Source organism: Lipotes vexillifer, unplaced genomic scaffold (genome assembly GCF_000442215.2).
Source record: "Lipotes vexillifer unplaced genomic scaffold, Lipotes_vexillifer_v1.1 scaffold1829, whole genome shotgun sequence".
Classification (NCBI taxonomy): domain Eukaryota; kingdom Metazoa; phylum Chordata; class Mammalia; order Artiodactyla; family Lipotidae; genus Lipotes; species Lipotes vexillifer.
In genome coordinates this window covers 984343-990875 of record NW_006790200.1, presented here as the reverse complement: position 1 = coordinate 990875, position 6533 = coordinate 984343, and positions in this window count along the sequence as shown.

The following is a 6533-nucleotide window of genomic DNA, read 5'->3' as shown; positions in this document are numbered from 1 at the left end:
TTCCGATCTCATTTTTTCCATCTCTAACTCATTTTTATTCATGAGCTCTCTTCTCCTAAGAAACCACCCTCCTTTTTCCTCCCACTGCTAGCCCAAGGGTCCCTGCAATCCTTCTGAAGCCCCAGAAAAATCCCTGATTGGCCCCTCACCTCCGGAGGCCCCCGGGGGTCAAGGGGGACGTAAGCGTGCCTGGGGCCAGGCACTGTTTCGGTTCCATGAGTCAATCTCTGTGCTGGTCGCAGAGAAACTCACTAGCTCCAAACCCGGCCATGACCGGCACACCCTCTTTCCTGAGTTGATTCCCCTATTGTTCTGTCTGAAAAGAGACATCTGTGAGCTGCCCGATCCAATTATGGCAGTTGCTTTCTCTCTAAAATGCCACCAATTTCTAAATGGTTTTAACTGAAATTGGGTGGCTTCCCTTTCTAATTAACTCAAGTGGCCTCTTCACTGACGGTGACGACTAAAATTACACCCCACTTCACTCTGAAAGGACTGTCCAAATCTGGGGAATGTGCATGGTGACCTTTTTATCACCCCTTGTTTATCTGGGCTTGGCTGTGGGGAAGAGAAGGAAGGACACTGCTGGGCAGACGTGTAGTTTTACCCCCTTGGCTGTGAGGGCTGCACTGTGACCTACGTGCGTAGTTCCATGCATTTCTGACCCACAGAGACTAGCCGACTCGGTGGGTGCAGAGCCAGAAAGTTTGTGTTTGATGGTGTGTGACACTGCGGGAAGAGGAAGACGGTTGATACTGTCATTATTTAAAATCACTTCCACCCACTGGGCTGAGTCACTAGAACGTCACTGCCTAGGATTTTGCATCAGTCTCAAAAATATACCTCTGCAGAGCTTTCCACGCTCAGAAGCATGCCCGTTCCCTCACTCAGGCCCCCTCGAAAGGAAGCCGCGTGGATCTCGTGCACAGTTACTCCGTCAAGTGCCTCAACTCTCCCTCTGCATCTTCCTGACGACAGTGATGCTGCGTGTCTGTGCACACTTGATGTGCCAACCTGAGCTCTGAGGGAGGTGGTGCTATCCCCCCACTTCCACACGCAAGAAAACGAAGATTCCAGGAGCCAGGGAGCAGCCGGGGCTGGAATCCGGGTTTCCTGCCTCCTGGTCTGATCCTGAACCAATAAGAGAGGTAAAGGGAACTGTGGGTCTGAAAACATGGTTCCGATCTCATTTTTTCCATCTCTAACTCATTTTTATTCATGAGCTCTCTTCTCCTAAGAAACCACCCTCCTTTTTCCTCCCACTGCTAGCCCAAGGGTCCCTGCAATCCTTCTGAAGCCCCAGAAAAATCCCTGATTGGCCCCTCACCTCCGGAGGCCCCCGGGGGTCAAGGGGGACGTAAGCGTGCCTGGGGCCAGGCACTGTTTCGGTTCCATGAGTCAATCTCTGTGCTGGTCGCAGAGAAACTCACTAGCTCCAAACCCGGCCATGACCGGCACACCCTCTTTCCTGAGTTGATTCCCCTATTGTTCTGTCTGAAAAGAGACATCTGTGAGCTGCCCGATCCAATTATGGCAGTTGCTTTCTCTCTAAAATGCCACCAATTTCTAAATGGTTTTAACTGAAATTGGGTGGCTTCCCTTTCTAATTAACTCAAGTGGCCTCTTCACTGACGGTGACGACTAAAATTACACCCCACTTCACTCTGAAAGGACTGTCCAAATCTGGGGAATGTGCATGGTGACCTTTTTATCACCCCTTGTTTATCTGGGCTTGGCTGTGGGGAAGAGAAGGAAGGACACTGCTGGGCAGACGTGTAGTTTTACCCCCTTGGCTGTGAGGGCTGCACTGTGACCTACGTGCGTAGTTCCATGCATTTCTGACCCACAGAGACTAGCCGACTCGGTGGGTGCAGAGCCAGAAAGTTTGTGTTTGATGGTGTGTGACACTGCGGGAAGAGGAAGACGGTTGATACTGTCATTATTTAAAATCACTTCCACCCACTGGGCTGAGTCACTAGAACGTCACTGCCTAGGATTTTGCATCAGTCTCAAAAATATACCTCTGCAGAGCTTTCCACGCTCAGAAGCATGCCCGTTCCCTCACTCAGGCCCCCTCGAAAGGAAGCCGCGTGGATCTCGTGCACAGTTACTCCGTCAAGTGCCTCAACTCTCCCTCTGCATCTTCCTGACGACAGTGATGCTGCGTGTCTGTGCACACTTGATGTGCCAACCTGAGCTCTGAGGGAGGTGGTGCTATCCCCCCACTTCCACACGCAAGAAAACGAAGATTCCAGGAGCCAGGGAGCAGCCGGGGCTGGAATCCGGGTTTCCTGCCTCCTGGTCTGATCCTGAACCAATAAGAGAGGTAAAGGGAACTGTGGGTCTGAAAACATGGACCCTCCCCCCCAACACACACACACACACACACACAAAACAGACCTGCAATGGCCAAATGAAAAGAGACAAAAAGCCACTTCGCTGAAATGATCTGAACACTTGACATTTAGTTTCAGATTTCAAAAAACTGAAACCATTTCCTGTTTTTCTTTCTACCCCACAGTATAATAAATATTCTCTCCCTCCAAGCCCAGAACAAGAGCCTTCCTATAAAGGCTTGGCTGGTTTCCAGGATACTTGTGACTATTCACAAGGAAAAGAAGGATTTCCCAGCAGTAAGCTCTAGTGGTTCAAAGAAAGCAAGCTTGGGGAGAGCCCTGTGTGACTTTGGGCAGTTGACCATGACTCTGTCTCTGGTTACCTACAGTTATTATTATCCCAGAGTTGTTATGAGGATTAAATGAGATAATGAATGTAAACCACTTAGTACAGACACTTATTAAACCTTCTATAAGTGTTGATGATAATGATATTATAAATTTTCAATAATTATCTCATGCTACATATCTGACAGATACTAGATACTGTGAATAACGGCTCTGGTCTTACTTTTTCTGAGCACCTTCTATAATGACAGCCCTTTAAGATATCCTTTGTAAAAGATATTTAAGCATGTATCTTAAACTCTACTTCCAATAACGCTACCAAAACAAATCTCCTACAATGCAAACATTTATTTTATGTTTGTCCTATGGGTAACTGGAGCCCCCTACTGTCAGGGGAGCCCTAACTACCTGGTTTTGGGTTTTTTTCCCATTCAATTCTCAGTCAAACTCCTAGGAACCTTCTAGGAGTCCTGGAAAGGCTCAGGAGGATTGGTTAACCATGACAACACGTCCCACACTGCTAAGACCATGAGAAAACCAGCCCTCTCCATAGTAACAGGGCATATGCTCTCCAAGAGTGAGGTAAGTTGGGATTTCTTGATGCTTCTTGAGTACTTTAGAGCTTCCCCCCCGCAGATAGAAGCCTCCATCCTCCTCATCTCCTCCCAAAGAGCTGAGCCCCCTCTTGCTGCCCTTCTTGACACCTGAGGTGTCTTGGGGGCTCTTTGCTGCATGGATACCAAGCAGAACTACCCGTGGCAGACACCTCATTGTCCCCACTCTGCCCTGCTCTGAGGAAGGGATGGAGCCTGGGAGCCTCCCTCGGCCTCCTACCCTTTAGAACAGCCGTTCCCAACCTTTCTGGCACCAGGGACCAATTTCTTGGAAGACAGTTTTTCTATGGCCTGGGGCGGGGCGGGGGGGATGGTTTGGGGATGATTCAAGCGCATTACATTTATTGTGCACTTTATTTCTATTATTATTACATTTCAATATATAATGAAATAATTATACAACTCACCATAATGCGGGGATCAGCGGGAGCCCTGAGCTCGTTTGTACTTGCCACTCACTGATAGGGTTTTGATATGAGTCTGCAAGCAATTGATTTATTACGGTCTCTGTGCAGTCAAACCTCTCTGCTAATGATAATCTGTATTTGCAGCCGCTCCCCAGCGCCAGCATCACTGCCTCAGCTCCACCTCAGATCATCAGGCATTAGATTCTCATAAGGAGTTTGCAACCTAGATGCCTCGCATGTGCAGTTCACAGTGGGGTTCTCGCACCTATGAGAATCTAAATGCCAGGACTTCCCTGGTGGCACAGTGGATAAGATTCCACACTCCCAATGCAGGGGACCCGGGTTTGATTCCTGGTCAGGGAACCAGATCCCACACACATGCCGCAACTAAGGGTTCACATGCCACAACTAAGGAGCCTGCGAGCTGCAACTAAGGAGCCTGCCTGCCACAACTAACACCCGGCTCAACCAAATAAATAATGTTTAAGAAAAAAAAGAATCTAATGCTGCTGATGGGGAGCGGCTGTAAATACAGTTGAAGCTTTGCTCAGTCGCCCACTGATCACCTCCTGCTGTGTGGCCCTATTTCTATCAGGCCACCCACCAGCACCAGTCTGTGGCCTGGGGCTTGGGGACCCGTGCTTTAGAAAGTGAGGTCTAAAATCGGCAGTGGAGGGATCCAGTCACGTGACATTGGCAAGGGCTGGAGTAGAGACGTGCCATCTGCACAAAATTCAGACCAGCACTCCCACTGCTGATGAGTGGCTACTCGAATGAAAAGTCCAGGTCCATCTGTTTGGTCATCTGAGAACTATAATAACAACATAACAGACAGACAGACAGACGTATACAGCACTCTGTGCCAGGCGTGGTTCCAAGCACATTACGTGTATTAAGTCCTCAGTCCTCTCCTCAGGCCCCAGGATGGGGAGAGTCTGAATTCCTTCCAGGTCCTGGGGTAAGGAAGCATGGCAGGTAAAAGGAGGAAGGAAATGAGCGAGCTTTCTCTTTTCTGGAACATCTGAGGACTTGGAACCCCTCCCTACCTGCTCTGAGATGTTCTGGCTTGACAGCAATTCAGCCGATCTTGTACTTCAGAAATGCAGCATCTCCACGTATTTTCCCCCTGCAATGCCTCGTGCCCGTCCCAGCACCATCACCAGACCACCAGGTGGCCCCGAGGTTGCACTTGCCTTCTCTGAGTCTCAGTTTTCCAGGTCATCGTCAGCACCCTAACCTAAGCGGCTGCCTCCATGTCCTCTGGCCCCAGAAGAATGAAAGACCCTCTATCCACAAGGAAAGGTCCAAAATGGACCCCTGAGCTGCAAAGTAAATAATATTTTGAGTCCTTTCAACATTGCCAAAGGAAAAAAACAAACAAACCCATGAGTTTTTCCAGAGTCAGAATTTTTTCTTTTGCTTTGTATCTCCTACAGCTAACAGTGACCAACACACAGTAGCCACTCAGCAAATGTCTAACCTGGAAATGAATGAATGATATATTTGTCCCACTGAGCACACTCAGAACTCCATTCAAGACTACCAAGGTTCAGTGCGTAGTTGATGAGGAGCTGGTGGTGGGCATTTCTAACCAGAACACGGTACCAATACGCGAGTGCAGAGATTGTGGAAAAGAAATACGTTGACATCGTGGAATTATAAGATCCCTTGTTCACCTGCCAAAGACAGTTTGAGGGCAGATGTGTTGATGATGAGGGCAGAAACAGGCTGTCCTTTAGAAGCCCTGTCAGTTCAAGGATGTCCCACCAGGTCAAAATTTCAGAGAGATTCCTTAAGGGGTCAATTAATGGATGCTGGGAGGAGAAATGAAGCTCTAGCTGCTCTCAGTGCTGTCAAACCTACAGGATTCCCCAGAATGAGCCCCCAGCTGACACCAACATGCCCAAGAGAAAGACCCACGGAGATAAAATGCGAAGGGAGAGATGAACAGGTTGAGAGCTAAATCTGTTCCTGTGAAAGGCAGAGAGAAAAGTCACCCAAAAGGAAACTCATGGAGATCGTGGAGAGGCCTTATGAACGCATAGAGGGTTGAGGGCACTGAAGAGGCCAAGCAAAGAGGTGCACTTTTAAAATAACCAATGATAACTGTATGTCGTTTTGATTAAATATTATTATTTTACCAAGTTTTTTCAAATGCAAATTTTGGTTTCCTGTGTTTTGCAACAGCAAAAAAATATTCACTGTCATATATTCAATGTTACTGTAGCCTTTGAGGAAGAGGAAATGCACCAGAAGCTGAGCTCAAATGAATCCAAAGAAAATTCCATTGCCCAGCATCTGTGGCAATGCCTTTTGAATTTTCAAGATTTTCCGGAAATCCATACACATCGGGTGCTTGACGGGCAGGCAGTTAGCTTTAAAAGCAGGCTTCTCCTTCGCTGTCTACCATAGATAGCATCAAATAAGCCAAGAGGCAGGTTGGGACCCCCTACAATCAATTCTACTGGACACAGCATCAGCCAGTTGGGCTTCTGAAAGGGCATCAATGGAAAGGCATTTTTCTAAGCTCCCCTGGTCCAAAGCAGGGCCCTCCCCAGTCTGGTTCTCCACTAGCTCTGGGAACTGGTTTCCTCCTAGTTTGCCCGTTGCTCATTCCATTCCAGCCACACCGACATAAACTGTATTTACCCATGCCCAGCCATCTGCCTCAGGGATATTTGCACTTGCTGTTCCCTCTGCTGGGATGCTCCCACCCCATGTATCTGTATGGCTCCCTCCTCCATCTCCCTTGTTCAAATCTCTCACTTTCTCAGGAACCCTGATATCCCAATTATAACTACCCCCTTCCCCGCCCCCCACCGCCCCCC